This window comes from Caretta caretta, chromosome 3, assembly GCF_965140235.1.
Source record: "Caretta caretta isolate rCarCar2 chromosome 3, rCarCar1.hap1, whole genome shotgun sequence".
In the NCBI taxonomy this organism is placed as follows: domain Eukaryota; kingdom Metazoa; phylum Chordata; order Testudines; family Cheloniidae; genus Caretta; species Caretta caretta.
In genome coordinates this window covers 38665554-38686138 of record NC_134208.1, presented here as the reverse complement: position 1 = coordinate 38686138, position 20585 = coordinate 38665554, and the positions used below count along the sequence as shown (strand labels likewise).

General features: G+C 41.9%; 1 pseudogene; it reads right to left on the bottom strand.

Moving 5' to 3' along the window:
• Positions 1–20585, bottom strand: part of LOC125634902 (V-set domain-containing T-cell activation inhibitor 1 pseudogene) — a 144563-nt pseudogene that overhangs the window by 82593 nt on the left and 41385 nt on the right.

Sequence of the window (20585 nt, the reverse complement as noted above, 5' to 3'; positions counted from 1 at the left end):
AGTATCTTCTTTTCCCATTGGTCCTTCTGGTCAGGTGTCAACTAGGTTAATTAAACTGATTAACCCCTTACAGGTAAGGGGATTCTGTATCTCTGTCCAGAAGGGACATAAGGGTTGTTATCCTTCCCTTTATATTGATAACAGGAGGTCTTGGGGAAACTGGAGCCAGATGAGGGACATCAGATCCCTGTTTGCTGTCCCTTGAGTAAAATTTGATGCATGTAAAATGGTAGCGGAGAGAGCTGTGCCTGATTTGGTGTATTCATCTTTGTGGGACAGGGCATCTGTCTTGCCATTTTGTGATCTAGGGCAGGAAGTGACAACAATTTAGTCTGGCAAAGAAAAGAGACCAATGAAGCATAATGCTGATTCTTGTGGTAAGTAAGGATCTGGGTTGGGAACTGAGCTCCTTCTAAAAGGTGTCCCCATTCCTCAAAAACTGTCTTTATCATAAAAAACCCCTTGTCCCAGATATAAGTTTTCTCAGCAGGGGGTTAGTTTTCATAAATAAAAGACACAGGGATGGAGTTGGTTATGAGAACCACGATGTTGCGACAGAAAACCTCCGAAGACAAAATTTGAAGTATCTCCCCCTATGGTGAAGGGTTTGGCAGAATCTGGGTTCATTAGAATAGAAGCTGAGGTAAAATATCTTTTTAGCTAATCAAATGTGAACTGTGCCTCTGGTGACCAGACAAAGTGGACTCCCTTTCAAGGAAGCACAGTTATCGGGGCAACAAGGTGACAGAATTAGGGCTTTCAAGCGATCAAAAAAAAATTGCTATTAATTGCACTGTTAAACAATAGAACACCATTGATTTAAATATTTGATGTTTTCTACATTTTCAAATATATTGATTTCAATTACAACACAGAATACAAAAAGGGTACAGTTCTCACTTTATATGTATTTTTTACTACAAATATTTGCACTAAAAACAATAGTATTTTTCAATTAACTTAATACAAGTACTGTAGTGCAATGTCTTTATTTTGAAAGTTGAACTTACAAATGTAGAATAATGTACAAAGAAAAGGCATTCAAAAATAAAACAATGTAAAACTTTAGAGCCTACAAGTCCAATCAGTCCTACTTCTTGTTCAGCCAATCACTCAGACAAACAAGTTTGTTCATATTTGCAGGAGATAATGCTGCCTGCTTCTTATTTACAATGTCACCTGAAAGTAAGAACAGGCGTTTGCATGGCACTGTTGTAGCTGGCATCGTGAGATATTTACATGCCTAATTCGCTAAAGATTCATATGTCCTTTGCTGCTTCAACCACATTCCAGGTGACATGAGTCCATGCTGATAACGGGTTCTGCTTGATAATGATCCAAAGCAGTGTGGACCGATGCCTATTCATTTTCATCATCTGAGTCAGATGCCACCAGCAGAAGGTTGATTTTCTTTTTTGGTGGTTTGGGTTCTGTAGTTTTGGCACCAGAATATTGCTCTTTTAAGACTTCTGACAGCAAACTCCACACCACATCCCTCTCAGATTTTGGAAGCTAATTCAGATTCCTAAACCTTGGGTCGAGTGATATAGCTATATTTAGAAATTTCACATTGGTATCTTCTTTGCATTTTGTCAAAGAAAGTGTTCTTAAAAACAAACAACGTGTTCTGGGTCATCATCCGAGACTGCTATAACATAAAATATATGGCAGAATGCGGGTAAAACAGAGCAGGAGACATACAATTCTCCCGCAAGGAGTTCAGTCAAATTTAACTTACACATTCTTTTTTTAACGAGCGTCATCAACATAGAAGCATATCCTCTGGAACAATGGCTGAAGTATGAAGAGGCATATGAATCTTTAGCACATCTGGCACAAAGATCTTGCGATGCCAGTTACAACAGTGCCATGTGAATGCCTGTTCTCACTTTCAGGCAACATCTTAATTAAGTAGGCAGCATTATCTCCCAAAAATGTAAACAAATTTGTTTTTCTTAGCAATTGGCTGAGCAAGAAGTAGGGTTGAGTGGACTTGTAGGCTCAAGTTTTACATGGCTTTGTTTTTGAGTGCAGTTATGTAACAAAAAACAAAAAAAACTAACTACATTTGGAAGTTGCACTGTCATGATAAAGAGATTACATTACAGTACTCATATGAGGTGAGTTGAAAAATACTATTTCTTATCATTTTTACAGTGTAAATATTTGTAATCAAAAATATAAAGTAGGCACCGTACACTTTGTATTCTGTGTTGTAACTGAAATAGATAATTTGAAAATTTAGAAAAACATCAAAAATATTTAATAAATTTCAATTGGTATTGTATTGTTTAACAGTGCAATTAATCAATCATGATTTTTTTTCTGAGTTAATTATGACTAATTGACAGCCCTAGAAATAAATAATCCTTTGATAAAACTGGCAAACTCAAGAAAATGCTGAATGCCTCTTATGACCTTTTGGGAATGTCATCTGGAGATGGCAGATAGTTTCTGTGGGTTCATTTTTATCCCTTTGGGGGGAAATGGTATAACCAAGGAACTTGACTGTTTTTGTCAAACTCACATTTCTCCAGTTTGGCATAAAATCTGGGTTTGGGTTTTGGTGGATCTGTGCAGAACGTTCTGCATACATTGCTCATGCAGTGCCAGGTTTTCCGAAAAAACAAGATTATCCAAATAGAAAATCACATATTGGTCAAATATGTCCTACCAGATATCATTGACTAAATGCTGAAACATTGCCAGAGCATTACATAACCCAAAAGGAGTCAGTAAATATTTCAAATGTCCTTATCAGGTGTGGAATGCAGTCTTCCATTCATCACCTTCCCTGATTCGGACCAGGTTATAGGCCTCACAAAGGTCTAACCTGGTAAAAATCTTGGCTGAATGGAGCCTCTCAACGAATTTGTTAGTAAGTGGTGCTAGCAGTTTTAGACCATCACTTTGTTCAGAACTCAGTAGCCAGTATAAAGGTGTAAGGAGTCATCCTTTTTGTCAAAGATTGGACCCCCAGTGGAGAGGTGGAGGGTCAAATGAACCCCTTCTTCAGGTTATTGTGGAGGTAGTTCCGGAGCACCTGGAATTCAGGTTCTCAGAGGGAGTATATGCAGACAAAGGGTAGCTCCAGGTTGCAGGTCAATTGGACAATTACAGTTGTGATGTGACAGCAAAGCATCTGCCCTCTTTTTACTGAGTATTTCAGAGTAATCTTGATATTTCTCCAGGATTTCTGAAGCTATCAAGGAGGTTACAGGGGTGGCAGCAGTTACCTTCAGCGTTCCATATTCGGTCTCTGAATTTTCGGGCAGGTGGCAAAGATTGTATGGGGCTTCAGATCCGGAACATGGTTTTGGGAGGCAAAATTGATGGCAGAGTCTTGATGTGAAGCATACCATGCCTAGCCCCCAGCAGGTGTGTGAATCATTGTTGGAATGCCATGGATAACAGGGGAATGAGGTAAAGGAATCAGACCAAACAGTAGAACCTCCCAGTGACCCTAGAGAGTGGTAACCCTCAAGGGTGCTGTTTGAGGAGTAACTGGGCTGGAGGAGAGGAGGGATTCATCAATAGACCACACCAAACTGGGGATGCTCTTGCTCCAAGTTGAAATGTTGTGAACCCAGGCAAAGTCTAAGCCCATGAAATTGCTGAAGAACTCCAAATCCATGAGTGGCCTCAGCTCAACCTCTGGTACGATAGGATGTTGTAGCCAGAGGGGGATTGGGGTGTACTGACAGTGTCCATCCATATCCAGGGTATTGCTAGGCAAGGAGGGGCACAAGGTTTTGGAGTGAGGGGTGGGGGGTGGGGGTCTCACAGGCTCAGCCCAGACCCCTTTATCTGTACTGAACTCTAGAGTCCTTTTGGTTGAGACACTGGTTGGTTCTTAACAGGACATCTCATGGTGTAGTATCCAAATTTCTCTCAATAGAGGCATGGGCCCAAAGTAGGGTTGTCAACTTTCTAATTGCAGAAAACTTGCCCTGCACCCTGTTCCACCCCTTCCACAAGGCCCTGCCCCTGTCCTGCCCCTTCTCTGAGGCCCCACCCCCGGCTCACTCCATCCCCACTCCCTCTGTTTCTCATTCTCCCCCACCCTTGCCCACTCACTCATTTTCATCAGGCTGGGGCAGGGGATTGGAGTGCAGGAGAGGGCTCCTGGGAGCAGCCGGCATGTTCCTCTGGAGGAGGTGCAGCCGGGGATCTCTGTGTGCTGTCCCCACCTGCAGGTGCCTTCCACACAGCCCCCATTGGCTGAGGTTCCTGATCAATGGGAGCTGCAGAGCTGGCGCTCGGGGCGGGGGCAGTGCGCAGAGACCCCATGGCCACCTCTCTGCCTAGGAGCCAGAGAGACATGCTGGCCACTTCTGGGAGCCATGTGGAGCCCAGCAAGGAGCCTGCCAACCCTACTGCACTGGCAGCGCCAACCGGACTTTTAACAGCCTGATCAGTGGTGCTGACCACAGCTGCCATGGTCCTTTTTTTTGACCAGGTGTTCTGGTCGAAAACCAGAACCCTGGCAACCCTAGCCCAAAGTACAGCCCCAGCCCTTCTCTGCATCAGAGAAACAAGGCCAAACGTAGCTGATCTGCGTGGGCATCTGTGATGAGAACACAAAACAAGATCGGGAACTCAACTATTTTGCCAGGCAGCTTCCAGTCAGGCAGTCATCAGTACTGATACACAACTTGACCAAGACTTCCAGCTCAGGCAGCATCTCCACCTGTTTAGTATCATCCGCAAATTTGCTGAGAGTGCAATCCACACCATCCTCCAGATCATTTATGAAGATATTGAACAAAACCGGCCCCAGGACCAACCCCTGGGGCACTCCACTTGACACCGGCTGCCAACTAGACATGGAGCCATTGATCACTACCCGTTCAGCCCGACAATCTAGCCAACTTTCTACCCACCTTATAGTGCATTCATCCAGCCCATACTTCTTTAACTTGCTGACAAGAATACTGTGGGAGACCGTGTCAAAAGCTTTGCTAAAGTCAAGAAACAATACATTCACTGCTTTCCCTTCATCCACAGAACCAGTATTCTCATCATAGAAGGCGATTAGATTAGTCAGGCATGACCTTCCCTTGATAAATCCATGCTGACTGTTCCTGATCACTTTCCTCTCATGTAAGTGCTTCAGGATTGATTCTTTGAGGACCTGCTCCATGATTTTTCCGGGGACTGAGGTGAGGCTGACTGGCCTGTAGTTCCCAGGATCCTCCTTCTTCCCTTTTTTAAAGATTGGCACTACATTAGCCTTTTTCCAGTCATCCGGGACTTCCCCCATTTGCCACGAGTTTTCAAAGATAATGGCCAATGGCTCTGCAATCACATCCGCCAATTCCTTTAGCACTCTCGGATGCAACTCGTCCGGCCCCATGGACTTGTGCACGTCCAGCTTTTCTAAATAGTCCCTAACCACCTCTTTATCCACAGAGGGCTGGCCATCTATTCCCCATGTTGTGATACCCAGCGCAGCAGTCTGGGAGCTGACCTTGTTAGTGAAGACAGAGGCAAAAAAAGCATTGAGTACATTAGCTTTTTCCACATCCTCTGTCACTAGGTTGCCTCCCTCATTCATTAAGGGGCCCACACTTTCCTTGGCTTTCTTCTTGTTGCCAACATACCTGAAGAAACCCTTCTTGTTACTCCTGACATCTCTCACTAGCTGCAGTTCCAGGTGCGATTTGGCCCTCCTGATTTCATTCCTACATGCCCGAGCAATATTTTTATACTCTTCCCTGGTCATATGTCCAACCTTCCACTTCTTGTAAGCTTCTTTTTTCTGTTTAATATCCGCTAGGATTTCACCGTTAAGCCAAGCTGGTCGCCTGCCATATTTACTATTCTTTCGACACATCGGGATGGTTTGTCCCTGTAACCTCAACAGGGATTCCTTGAAATACAGCCAGCTCTCCTGGACTCCTTTCCCCTTCATGTTAGTCCCCAGGGGATCCTACCCATCCATTCCCTGAGGGAGTCGACGTCTGCTTTCCTGAAGTCCAGCATCCATATCCTGCTGCTTACCTTTCTTCCCTGTGTCAGGATCCTGAACTCAACCAACTCATGGTCACTGCCTCCCAGATTCCCATCCACTTTTGCTTCCCCCACTAATTCTTCCCGGTTTGTGAGCAGCAGGTCAAGAAAAGCTCCCCCCTAGTTGGCTCCTCTAGCACTTGCACCAGGAAATTGTCCCCTATGCTTTCCAAAAACTTCCTGGATTGTCTATGCACCGCTGTATTGCCCTCCCAGCAGATATCAGGAAAATTAAAGTCACCCATGAGAACCAGGGCCTGCGATCTAGTAGCTTCTGCGAGCTGCCGGAAGAAAGCCTCATCCACCTCATCTCCCTGGTCCGGTGGTCTATAGCAGACTCCCACCACTACATCACTCTTGTTGCTCACACTTCTAAACTTAATCCAGAGACACTCAGGTTTTTCTGCAGTTTCGTACCGGAGCTCTGAGCAGTCATACTGCTCCCTTACATACAGTGCTACTCCCCCACCTTTTCTGCCCTGCCTGTCCTTCCTGAACAGTTTATAACCATCCATGACAGTACTCCAGTCATGTGAGTTATCCCACAAGCCTCTGTTATTCCAATCACGTCATAATTCCTTGACATCACCAGGACCTCCAGTTCTCCCTGCTTGTTTCCAAGGCTTTGTGAATTCGTATATAAGCACTTTGGATAACCTGCTGATCACCCCTCATTCTCAGTATGAGGCAGGAACCCTCCCCTCACAGACATTCCTGCCTGTGCTTCCTCCCGGTATCCCACTTTCCCACTTACCTCAGGGCTTTGGTCTCCTTCCCCCGGTGAACCTAGTTTAAAGCCCTCCTCACTAGGTTAGCCAGCCTGCTCGCAAAGATGCTCTTCCCTCTCTTCGTAAGGTGGAGCTCGTCTCTGCCCAGCACTCCTCCTTCATGGAAGACCATCCCATGGTCAAAGAATCCAAAGCCTTCTCTCCGACACCACCTGCGTAGCCATTCGTTGACTTCCACAATTCGACGGTCCCTACCCTGGCCTTTTCCTTCCACAGGGAGGATGGACGGGAACACCACTTGCACCTCAAACTCCTTTATCCTTCTTCCCAGAGCCACGTAGTCCGCAGTGATCCGCTAAAGGTCATTCTTGGCAGTATCATTGGTGCCCACATGGAGAAGCAGGAAGGGGTAGCGATCCGAGGGCTTGATGAGTCTCGGCAGTCTCTCCATCACATCGTGAATCTTAGCCCCCGGCAAGCAGCAGACTTCTCGGTTTTCCTGGTCAGGGCAGCAGATAGATGACTCAGTCCCCCGGAGGAGAGAGTCCCCAACCACCACCACCCTCCTCCTTCTCTTGGGAGTGGTGGTCGTGGAACCCCCCATCTCAGGACAGTGCATCTCATGCCTTCCAACCAGCGGAGTCTCCTTCTGCTTTCTCCCCATAGACATATCATCTGGTCCACTCTCCGCAATGGTACCTGTGGAGAGAACATGAAAGGGGTTAGTTACCTGTGTCCGCGTTGCTGGAACCCGGACATTCCCCCTTCTTCTTCTGGAGGTCACATGTTGCCAAGCTTCTTCACTGGCCTCTTGGCTCTGCTGTGCAACCTACTCTAAATCTTTAGAGCTTTGTGCCCGTAGAAGCATATCCTGACTTTTGTCCAGAAAATCCTCCGTTTCTCGTATGCAACGCAGGGTCGTTATCTGTTGCTCCAGACCTTCAATCTTCTCTTCCAATATGGAGACCAGCTTGCACTTTGTACAGACAAAGTCGCTTCTGTCCTGTGGAAGAAAGACAAACATGGCACATCCAGTGCAGGTCACAACAGCTGAACCCCCCCCCCCCCCCCTTCCATATCACCTTCCTACTATGAGCTTCCTCAGAGAAGTTGGCAAGATGTAAGCCTCACTGGGCTCACTCCAGGCGAACTCCCAGGCAAACTCCTGCTGTGTGCTGCTCTGCTGTTCCCCGCTGCTCAGCTGGTTCGTGAAGCTCTGGCTATTTTTAAACAGCCAGGCTTCCCTGAAACAAACAAACAGACAGCCCCAGTGCCCGCCCCCTGCAGGCTACCAGCCAATCAGGCACTCGCTCAGGCTCTCACACTGCCCTCCCAGCAAACACACATTCGGATACTTAGCAAACACGCACTCAGATACTCACCAATCCCAGGCAAACTCCTGCTGTGTGCTGCTCTGCTGTTCACCGCTGCTCAGCTGGTTCGCCGCCACTCAGCTGGTTCACGAAGCTCTGGCTATTTTTAAACAGCCAGGCTTCCCTGAAACAAACAAACAGACAATCAAACACAAAAAGACACACTAAATTGTGTTTAGATCAAACACAATTGCCATAGCTTGGATGAACTCTTTGAACTGCCCCAGCAGGGTGCTAGAAGACTCCAGGAACGGAGATGCTCAAGCTAGAGCCTCCCCAGTTACCAGACTAATAATAAGTCCTACTCAGGTCTAGTTAGTGGAGAATGACTGGAGCTGAAGAATGAACAGGAGCTGGCAGGGTTTCATGAAACCCCAGAACTTGTAATGGTCCCCATCAAACTTATCTGGCATTGAAATCTCTGGTTCCCTAGTAGCTGGAGTGGCAGATACAGGCAGGAAAGCCTGCTACTATGCAATATCTTGAGACCTGAGTGAAAGCTTTGACTTTAACTTCATTCTGATTGCCAGTGTGTATTAGCCAATTATTTGGCGCTTCTAATCCCATCTGTTTTCCTACTAACTTGATTATTAAGGAGACTCATCCCCAGTGGATTCTCTCTCATGCTGACCTACCAATGTAAATCTGACTTTGAAGTCAGCAGAAACTTTTACTCTTTGCTCCAGAAGTACTTAAGGGATCCCTGTATTGCATTATATATGCATTTCCTCCAGTACCTGATTCATTTTCTCAAGGAAATACTTACCATAATGTAATTCAGACTGGTAATCTAAAGATTTGTACTCTTAAAGGAAAGACAGTTAGGTCCTCAGTTGGTATAAATTGTGTAATCCCATTGAAAACAGTGGAGTTATGCCAATTTATGTCAGATGAAGATCTGGGTCATAAAATGTGTCACACAAAAGAGAAAACAGTCGTATTTCGAAAACAAGACTTTTTTTGTGCAAAGAAAAGACTTTCACAGGGATTGATAAGGAGTACTTGTGGCACCTTAGAGACTAACAAATTTATTTGAGCATAAGCTTTTGTGAGCTACAGCTCACTTCATCGGATGCATTCAGTGGAAAATACAGTGGGGAGATTTATATACACAGAGAACATGAAACAATGGGTGTTATCATACACACTGTAAGGAGAGTGATCACTTAAGATGAGCTAATACCAGTGGGGGAGGAGGGGGGGAGGGGAAGAAAACCTTTTGTAGAGATACTCAAGGTAGGCCATTTCTAGCAGTTGACAAGAACGACTGAGGAACAGTGTGGGGGGGGAAATAAACATGGGGAAATAGTTTTACTTTGTGTAATGACACATCCACTCCCAGTCTCTATTCAAGCCTAAGTTAATTGTATCCAGTTTGCAAATTAATTCCAATTCAGCAGTCTCTCGTTGGAGTCTGTTTTTGAAGTCTTTTTGTTGTAATATTGCAACTTTTAGGTCTGTAATCGCGTGACCAGAGAGATTGAAGTGTTCTCCGACTGGTTTATGAATGTTATAATTCTTGACATCTGATTTGTGTCCATTTATTCTTTTACATAGAGACTGTCCAGTTTGACCAATGTACATGGCAGAGGGGCATTGCTGGCACATGATGACATATATCACATTGGTAGATGTGCAGGTGAACGAGCCTCTGATAGTGTGGCTGATGTGATTAGGCTCAAATAAATTTGTTAGTCTCTAAGGTGCCACAAGTACTCCTTTTCTTTTTGCGAATACAGTTGACTGCTGAATTGGAATTAATTTGCAAACTGGATATAATTAACTTAGGCTTGAATAGAGACTGGGAGTGGATGGGTCATTACACAAATTAAAACTATTTCCCCATGTTTATTTCCCCCCCACACTGTTCCTAAGACGTTCTTGTCAACTGCTGGAAATGGCCCACCTTGAGTATCACTAGAAAAGGTTTTCTCCCCACCGCCCGCCCCCATTCTCCTGCTGGTATTAGCTCATCTTAAATGATCACTCTCCTTACAGTGTGTATGATAACACCCATTGTTTCATGTTCTCTGTGTATATAAATCTCCCCACTGTATTTTCCACTGAATGCATCCGATGAAGTGAGCTGTAGCTCACAAAAGCTTATGCTCAAATATATTTGTTAGTCTCTAAGGTGACACAAGTACTCCTTTTCTTTTTGCGAATACAGACTAACACGGCTACTACTCTGAAACAGGGAATGATGAATGCAAGGCACAGAAGATGTATTTGATATGTCTATTTCTTTTGTGTAATTAGTTGCTCTCTACTGGGGAAATGAGAAAGCTGTTAATGTGGCTACGTTATTTACTGAGAGCCCCAAAGGCATGAGAGATGTTCAACGTATACAAAACTGACTCCCACAAAGAATTTGACAAAACAAATAATTTTTGCCAACATAGTTCATCTATACTTTAGGCTGTATTCCACTATGTCCTGCATTTTCAGAGTCTCATTTTCACATAATTTAAGTGGGAAGGTAATGTGATGTGTTTTAACTCTCCCATCTTAAATTAACCTGTATCATTCCCCCACTTTGAATGTGCTACTGCACAACAGGGAGCAGCAAATCTCTAAGTTTTCAGTCCTTGAGCTTTTTTCTTTGCTCTGAATACTGCACAGGTGTAACTCAGTCAGTATGTATTATGGATCCTTCCCTATGCCCAGTCAGTAAAGGATGTGAATCTATAGAGCCTCTTTGTTTAGCTCAAGCTGTAGAAATTCTTACTTTTAGCTCTGGGAGTGCCGGATTCAATCCTTCATATATTGCCCAATACGGTGGCTGCCACATACATTGGCCATTAAAAGCCAAATCCTGAGGTGCTCAGCACCTTCATCTCCCATAAACTTCAATGGAAATTTGTTTCTAAGTAGTAAAGGATAAATAAGACATATAAATACTGCACAATTTGGCTTCTAGTTAATAAGGACTAGTGGTATCTTGAATTCACATTCAATGGCTTAGAAGGTAGAGGAGAAATTCTATAGGACAGAACAACTGAGAAATCCTACAGGGCAGGCAGACTACAAATACTGTGGAGGGGAAAAACACACAAAAAAGAAGCAGCCACTTTGGCTTTAGAAGGGGATGCTCAAAGATGTGAGATTAAAAAAAAATACTGAAAATGAAGACCGAATGGGGGATAGGCATGAAAATTAAATAGTTGGTTACAGCATTCAGGGGAAAGACAAAAAATCAATGAGGCAAAATAAGTGAATGCCCCTAGTCAAACCTCTTCACTGCATTCTCATCTTCTGTTTCAAGTTCTTTAGCCTCATAATGCTGTACATAACTGAAAGCTTGTCTACACATGTGTACTTAATGTAGTGTTGTTTGAAACAGTACTATATTATAGCACACTAGAGAAACTTAGTGCAAGCAGCAGAGTCTACACAAAACAACTGATGCACAAGACATTAGTGCTTTATAAAAGTCATACCCCCAGAGAGCACATTACTGCACTATGCAGACAAGTCCTTATTCTCTTCATACTGCTTGGCACTTGTTTATTTCCGTTCCTCATCCTGACCCCTTCTTACCACCCATGCAACAAAACTAATCATTTCATTCATGACTGCCTTTTGCCCTTTTATAAAAATCTACTGTCTCTTCTCCTGCCAAAACTGCAACCATTCTTAGGTGCCAAAATTCCAAACCAAGTGTCCAAAGCCCCAAATTCCCTTTAACCTGATCCATAAAATAAATAGAGCTTACTATCAAATTAAACAATATGAGTGATCCTATAGTGATTTATTTTTCACTTATAAATTAAGTCAATAAAAATCCTTCCATTTACTTGAAACTGACTCAGAAGTCAACAGGCACAAACCATAGGAGCCTCTTTTACTGAACAAAGGTTCATCTTGACCGGGCCTTAATTATAATCTGATTTACACTGGAACTTGACAATATGTATTCAAATGAACACTGAAAGAGTAAAGATGATGCATTAATAAGCAAAATCTAAAAACTAAAAATGCCCAGTTGTTTCCTTAGCACTTAACTGTATCACTTTCAGAGAATAATTTTAGTGCCAGATTTTGAGCCCTCTAACCTCCTTGCATAATGATGTAAAAGACTCCTTAAGCACAAGAAACACTGGAGTCATAGTGCAGTCAACTGTGCTGAAGCCCCCAAGGGGGTTTAGCTTGTGTGGGAGAGCAAGTGCCAGGACCTTGTTCTTCCCACTATCTTTCACACCAGATGGCTTTGCAGGGCCAGTGCTAGGGAGTAAAATGCATGCTACACTATGTTAAAAAATTGGTAATTCCTACACATGTTCCTTCAGTGACCCAGAAAGCATTTTATTGACTGTAACCTCTGTAGACAGGATGCCTCTGGATTGATGTTCCTCTGAATCCCCTCCTGGAATACAACTGTGGCTCCTTAAAATCCAATATCCTTTCAGGCTAAATGTTAGTCCTACGAGAATCCATGACAATACTCCCACTGACTTCAATGGGACCACTGTTTGGCCCTTACGGCTACATTCTGCTCTCGTTTATGTGGCCTAAATCTGTATTTCTTTCACTTACTTTGTGGGAATGAGAGCACAATTTGGGCTTCCAGGTTTAAATTAGTGAAGATATTTAATCAAAGCAAGTACATATTCCCATTATGACATCATATGTTCTTTCAAATTAACTAAGCAATACAAATCTATCCTTCATCTACCTTTTTAGTTACAGTTGCATGAATCTTAATGTTGTGTCTTTAGGAACCTTCTTCAGTACTGATGAAAAAGTGCATGTCACAAAATATTTGAAAAAGGGGTGCAGCCTGTTCTCCAACTGGAGAAAATGCAGAGTGGATGTGCTCTCATTTTGAAAGCTTAACTTTCTATTTTACTGTTGCCTTTGCCAAGATAAACTTTACCAAACTGTTGGCAGACTACAATGAGGAAACTGAGGGGCAAGTCTGAGCAAAAGGCAAAATGCCCCAAAGCAAGAATGTGTCAGATAAGTGACTTTTTCTTCTTTTTGCCTCTGAGGCAATCATATTAGCAACTGCCATGATAGATACACCACTCTGAAGTTAATGATCTGATGTACTGAACTCCTGCATTTTAATTTAAGACTTCACACACTAAAGTCACTAGCCACAATCAGTCCCTTTGATATCTGTCTATGTTCCGATCTCACTCTCATTAGTGTTTTGACAAGTTAGAGAAGAGTATTGACAGGGAGAGCCCTGGAAGCCTCAAAGATTTTAATTTGTTTGGCTTTGTCTATATGGGAAAGTTGCACTAGTTTATCTTAGTTTAGTTTTTCAAATGATTTAATTAAACAGGTGCATCTCCCCCTCCTCCCCATGTAGACGCTCTTATTTCAGTTTGGGTGGCTTATTTTGCTTTACCTTAAATCTGTTCCCTATTGACTTCAGCTAAACTGAAAAAGCCACTCTTAAACCAAAACAAAAGTGTTAGTGTGGGGATTTGCATGGGTTTATCCAGGTTGGTTTAAATGCACACCTCATGTTAAACCAAGCACCTTCCTAAAGAAATCCAAAGGGCTCATCTCCAGGAGGAAGGCACATGAGACCTGCAAGCCTTGCATACATTTTGTGGGGGTTGGTCTTTGTACTCCAATTTTACTATAAGATCTTAAACTATATACATAATAGCATTGTAAACTATTCCGTAAATCCAGTTATTAACTGAGGTATGGACTGTCATGTGACAAAGGGGAAGAGTCACTTTCTTCTAACACAGAAGAAGGAATTTCATTAAAAGAAGGAAAACGAATGTCATCCCTTCTCTCTTTGCTTCACTAGAGAACTTCAGTCTATAACCATTCCCAGCTGCCTGACTTCCTATCATGGTTTTAAAGAAACAATGCACATATTCAAAGTGGCTATATTTTAACATTAGTGATCCAATTCAGCTAAAATTAAATGTTTGCAACCCCATTGAAATCAACACATTTTAAAAAATAAATGTAACATTTTCTAGGATGCTCAGCGCTACTTGGAAAAGGTTGTAGTAACATTGGATAAACTTTCAGTATTCAAAACTCAGCCAAGAGCTACTGATGAGAAGATTCATTCATATAAATAGTCTATCACATGGGGATGTCGCTTTGACAGGATCAGTAAATACTAGTTTCAGCAATGTGTGCCATATATACTGTTCAAAGACATCAGGCACATTGAAATGCTGTGTGATTTGTAAATCATATCCAGATGGCTTGATGGTGTAATAGAAATGTTTTATTTGGGCTGAAATTCTATTGTGTCATCTATAATCCGCTTGGCAGCAGAACAAGTATGAGGCAGTTAATTTGTGTACCGTACATTAAAGATTAGATCAAGCCTCTGTATTTCCCTCAGTTTTCATGACCATGGACCCATTTCATTATTGTCAAATCTTGGTGAGATAATGAAGGGGGGAATCTAATAGTTTCATAGAACTAGTTAAATCAAAATGAAGCTACCATTTCAAACAGATGATTGCATTCCAAGGTGACTGATACATCAAAAATGAATCAAGGCAGTGTCTATACTGGCTATGTGAAATATTGCCTACCTGCTGCAGACTTTACTTTCATCATTTGCAGTTTGTGTGCACGAGGAGGGGCACAAATCATTTTTCTTCTGATGGAAATTTAATGTCAAAGTTCATTGTTGAAAGTTTTTTTCCCCACTTCTCCAAAGCCCCACATCCCATTATTTCCCCCTACTCTTCCCCTGGGACTTCATGCCCTGTTTTTCTCCCTGAACAGAAACCTCCTGGTCCCAAGTAACCACAGAGACCAAGCAGTGCGGATGTGGAGAAGGACCATCTAAATCTATTACGTGACTGATACTGAACCCCTTACTCCCACTGGTGAGCAGTTCCTCACATGAGAAGCAACTTCAGTATGACTACCCATGTGCAGAATTGCTTATCAGTGGAAGTAAAGGATTAGGAAATCTCATTAGACCACTTCCCAACCAGAATCATATCTCTCTCATAGTAACTAAGAGATGGAAGAGGTTTGTGTATTACATCAACAAGTATATTCCTGTTCAAGGCAGAATATAGTTCCCGTCTAAGGCCTTTCTAAGCATTTATAGAGGGCTCATCACTGCACTATCTAGGCAGATGGTAACCTGATACACACAGGATCTTAGCCAAAACCTGGACAAGACTGGACAAATTAAAGGGAGACTAAAACTAATTTAGTTGTTTAATTTGGGTGGTTCATGCAATAAAATGACCTGATCATTACTTAATACATTTTGTATTCTGAAAAAAACTAAAAGAACTTTAAATCACATTAGCAATACACCACAATTATTTTGTTGTAGGCTTTTATTTGTATTATTAATAATCTAAAAGGGTATATCTTCTTTCATTAATGCACAGGAGAGTAACACATGTGATCTGCACAATTGCTATTAATAGGATAGATTTGGGCAAATCCCTTGTGCATCAATACAGAAAACTTCTCTAATTGTGCAAACACTCAAGCACATGCTTAACTTCAGGCATGTGAGTAGACCCATAGATTTCAATGTAGGATCAGGGTATAAATTCCTAACAGATAGTAAAAGACATACTTAGATTAGAGTGCTGGAAGCTAAACTAGAATTAAAGAGTTGAGCAACGATGTTTTTTGTGTTGAGGTCCAAATGGATTACAGGACCTAGTATAAAAATGTTATCAGTTTGACCTTCCCCTTTAATTTAAGATTCTTCATCTCCCATTGAATTGGTTTATATGAAATATAAAACAAAGATCAGAGTTAAAACACAGAGAGAAATGCTTTCAGTGCTATAAAATACGACTTTTTAGTAATTTAAATTAGTTCATGGTGAACTATGTTACATTTTAGATTAAAGGTTTCCTGTTCAGGATCACTCTCACCCCAAAGCCATGTTTTTATGCTCGGGAAATCTTAACAAGCCAGTCACAGAGGTCTATTTTTAAATGCAGTTTATAATAGTATTTATTGGACTTACTTGATTAAGCATTTCTCTTTAATGCCTTTTGAGAATGCTTTTACAGTCTGGCCATGTTTTTGAAGAAAAGATGAAACCATCCCACACAAAGAAAAAATATCAATTTGTATCTCACTATGTGTCTACAACTTCACTACTGCCTGAAAAGAAATATACCTTTTCCGTTACTTGTGAAATAGAGCCACAGATATGCTAGAACAATTGTTACTTAAAACAAAAAATCAAGTTATGGTATATTGAACTGTCTTGCTTGTATAAATCTCAATGTCACTTGATTTTTATACTGTAAATATCAATGTATAAAGTTTATTGGCTATAATTTTGTTCTCTCCATCATCTCAGTTTATATCTGTCTCAGCCACTTAAAATCCACATACCCATCAATATATACTATAGTAGATTTTAAGAATAGCTGAATATTGATTATGTACAGTTTCTGGTTTGTGTGAATAATGGAAACATAGAAGATGGGAAGGAAACAGAGGTCCACCAGTGATCATACTCCTAAAATCACAAGAGCTGATTATGTGGCCCACCTCATCTTAATATATGAACCCTGCTCAGTGTTTATAGAAAGATCAAAAATCCTCTAGAGTTCCTGTCACCTTCTTATTATTTATTTCCTATAGTGTTTAGAGGTCCCAAAGGAGATCAAGATCCAATTATGGTAGGCACTATAAACACCCAGTAAAAGACTGTCCTTGCCTTGAAGAGCTTATTATCTAAAGAGACAAGGAGTAGAAGAAAGGAAGTATTATTAGCCTACCAGAATTCCCTTTCATTATGATATAAAAGACATATGAAATCTAGTATTAACTTTTATCACATTGGGCCAAACCATTCCCTCCAGTCATGATAGAAGAATGAAGACAACAAATTCCTGGCCTCAATTGGTTGGTATAAGCCATCAGTAGATTATTATTTGTGTCAGTCCCAGAGCAATGAGGAAATCACTGGGATCTGTTGACCAAACTAAGCCAAAGTCCTATGATTCTTCATGGCACTGTTGACCAAACTCAACCGAAGTAACAGAACACTTTGTGTACAGGCTATGTGATGGTCTACACCCCACCCGCATCACACAAACAGGGGTTGAGGGCAGAAGAGCACCACCTACAAGACCTCTCCCAGGCTTTCTAGATGACCGGGTCAAGGTCTAAAGTCCAAAATACAGGTGAGGACCCCTAGGGTCAGGGCAGCATGGCCTAGCAGCCAGCATTCAATGGAGCCACCCTTGGGGTGCTGGGCAGCATGGCCTACTGGCCAGAGTTCAATAGGGGGTGGGGTGCCCACCAAGGGGTGTGGCAGCCCCAGCAGGGGAGCCCAGGCCCACCCAACTCCACCAGGTCCCAACCCACAGCCCTAACAATGATGGAACAATTTGCCACTGACTCAGCAGCAGGGGTTCCTACTGAAACACACTAAGGTTTCCCGGGTGGGAGGTACCACTCCATCACCCTCCTTGGGTCACTTTCCACCAGTATCTGCTTTGGGGTCTCCCATGAGGCTTTGGATTCTCCATGGTCAGTTGTGCCGGTCGCCTGTGGCTCCTCCAGTTGCTGGGGTTCAAGCGGGCCTGGTGAGGCTTTGATTCTCGGCACGGGCAGGGGCTGTTTCTGGCCCCCCACAGGAGCTTCCCAGACAGCTCCTTCCCCTGAAGCCTCCAGCCCAGAATGAGCTGGGCTTCCTCCCTTTATACTGCTAGAGCATTTGGAGAATGTCCAATCCGACCAGGGAGGTGGGACTTCCACTGTCAATAATATGGACTTAACCCTTTCTGGGCTAGTGCAGGGTAAACAGACCCCGTCACAGGCTAGAAGAAGAAAGGAAGAATACTGACTGAAAAGCTATAAACCGGATGTTGTAATGTTACCATATAAGAAATAGAATTTATTGGAATTTGTTAACTCTGAGCTCTCACAGAGCCAAATGGAATCTATAAAACTGAGCTATCACAAACAAAAATATTAACAAGTAATGTAAATAGCTTTATTTCTAACTACCAGTTTATCTGGATAAACTGTACCGGTAGCTAAGAGTAAGCAAGTAATATCCTCTATTGTATTAGTGTATCTATGCTAAATTGTATACTTGCAAATGTAGTCATAGAGAACTTTTTATAAAAATGAGCTTCTGTAAATTGTATAACCAAGGGGAAATATAGAGTGTTGTAATTTCAGGGCTAAGTACAAAGACATAGCAGGCAAACAGATGTATTCAGATCTATTCTGCTTTTATAAGCAATTGTCGTATAAATGTCAAACTGTACTGTAATGTTTGCGTGACTCCTGCTCCACGTACTGCACATGAGCGATAGATGCCTCTTTTTGTGAAATATGTATGGAGGTAGATAAAAGCAAGTATGCAAAGTTTATCATATTAGTGACAACAATTGACAATTTTAATGGTGTACACAGTATGCAATATCAAAATGTATATACGTAATATATTGTATGTTTCTGTATAACTATAAGCTCTTTCCAAGATGCTTTTATTTCTGCTAAGTTGTATCAAGAAGCAGATATCTCTAAACTTTGCTGACTTCTGGAGTGCTATAATCAAAACAAGATCGCTACCTGCTGTAATCTCCATCCTGCAGATGTGAGGCTCTTTTCTTTGGGTATGTAAAACCTGTCAAGAAATAAGAGGAATACTTTGATGAGGTCTGCAAACATGCACAAATTATTTTGGACAGATAGATTATCTGTAGCTGGGTCCTTGCATAGATGTTCCTTTTTCTTTGAAAATGTGTCAAAGTAGTGAGATAAGAGATGAGTGGTAGGTATGCAATAATACAGAGAAATTCTGAAACATTTTTGTCTGTGGTAAACAACATTAATATATATAGGAATGAAGTGGAACTCAAACTCTGAGACAGTCTAACTAGCTGAACTTCTGTCTTCTGGATGGGTTGATAATATATTGAACCTTCCTTTCTATATAATGTTGTATTATAGAATCATAGGACTGGAATCGAGATCCCCTGCACTCATGGCAGGACTAAATATTATCTAAACCATTCCTGACAGGTGTTTATCTAAACTGCTCTTAAAAAGCTCCAATAATGGAGATTCCACAACCTCCCTAGGCAATTTATTTCAGTGCTTAACTACCTGGATAGTTAGGAAGTTTTTCCTAATGTCCAGCATAACCCTCCTTTGCTGCAATTTAAGCCCATTGCTTCTTGTCCTATCATTGGAGGTTAAAAGCAACAATTCTTCTCCCTCCTCCATGTAACAAACTTTTATATACTTTAAAACTGTTACCATGTCCCCTCTCAATCTTCTCTTTTCCAGACTAAACAAACCCAGGTTTTTCAGTCTTCCCTCATAGGTCATGTTTTCTAGACCTTTAATTATTTTTGTTGCTCTTCTCTGGACTTCCTCCAATTTGTCGACATCTTTCCTGAAATGTGGCACCCTGAACTGGACCCAATCCTCCAGCTGAGGCCTCATCAGCACAGAGTAGAGTGTAAGAGTGACTTCTCATGTCTTCCTTGCAACACTCCTGCTAATACATCCCAAACGATGTTTGCTTTTTTTGCAACAGTGCTACACTATTGACTCGTATTTAGCTTGTAGTCCACTATCACCCCCAGATTCCTTTCCTCAGTATTCCTTCCTAGGCAGTCAGTTCCCATTTTGTATGTGTCATAAATATAAAGGGAAGGGTAAACCCCTTTAAAATCCCTCCTGGTCAGAGGAAAAATCCTCTCACCTGTAAAGGGTTAAGAAGCTAAAGGTAACCTCGCTGGCACCTGACCAAAATGACCAATGAGGAGACAAGATACTTTCAAAAGCTGGGAGGAGGGAGACAAACAAAGGGTTTGTGTCTCTCTGTATGCTGCTCTTGCCAGAGACAGAACAGGAATGGAGTCTTAGAACTTTTAGTAAGTAATCTAGCTAGGTATGTGTTAGATTATGATTTCTTTAAATGGCTGAGAAAAGAACTGTGCTGAATAGAATGACTATTTCTGCCTGTGTGTCTTTTTTGTAACTTAAGGGATAGAGGGATTCTCTATGTTTTAAATCTAATTACCCTGTAAGGTATCTACCATCCTGATTTTATAGAGGTGATTCCTTTACTTCTATTTACTTCTATTTCTATTAAAAGTCTTCTTGTAAGAAAACTGAATGCTTTTTCATTGTTCTCAGATCCAAGGGTTTGAAGTGGGGTGCAAGGGTTGGGAGGATTTTTGGAGGAAAGACGTGTCCAAACTACGTTTCCCAGTAAACCCAGTTAGAGTTTGGTGGTGGCAGTGGATATTCCAAGGACAAAGGATAAAATTAATTTGTACCTTGGGGAAGTTTTAACCTAAGCTGGTAAAAGTAAGCTTAGGAGGTTTTCATGCAGGTCCCCACATCTGTACCTTAGAGTTCAGAGTGGGGGAGGAACCTTGACAGTATGTATGCAACTGATCCTTCCTAAACTAAGTACTTTGCATTTGTCCTTATTAAATTTCATCCTATTTACTTCAGACCATTTCTCCAGTTTGTCCAGATTATTTTGAATGTTTATCCTATCCTCCAA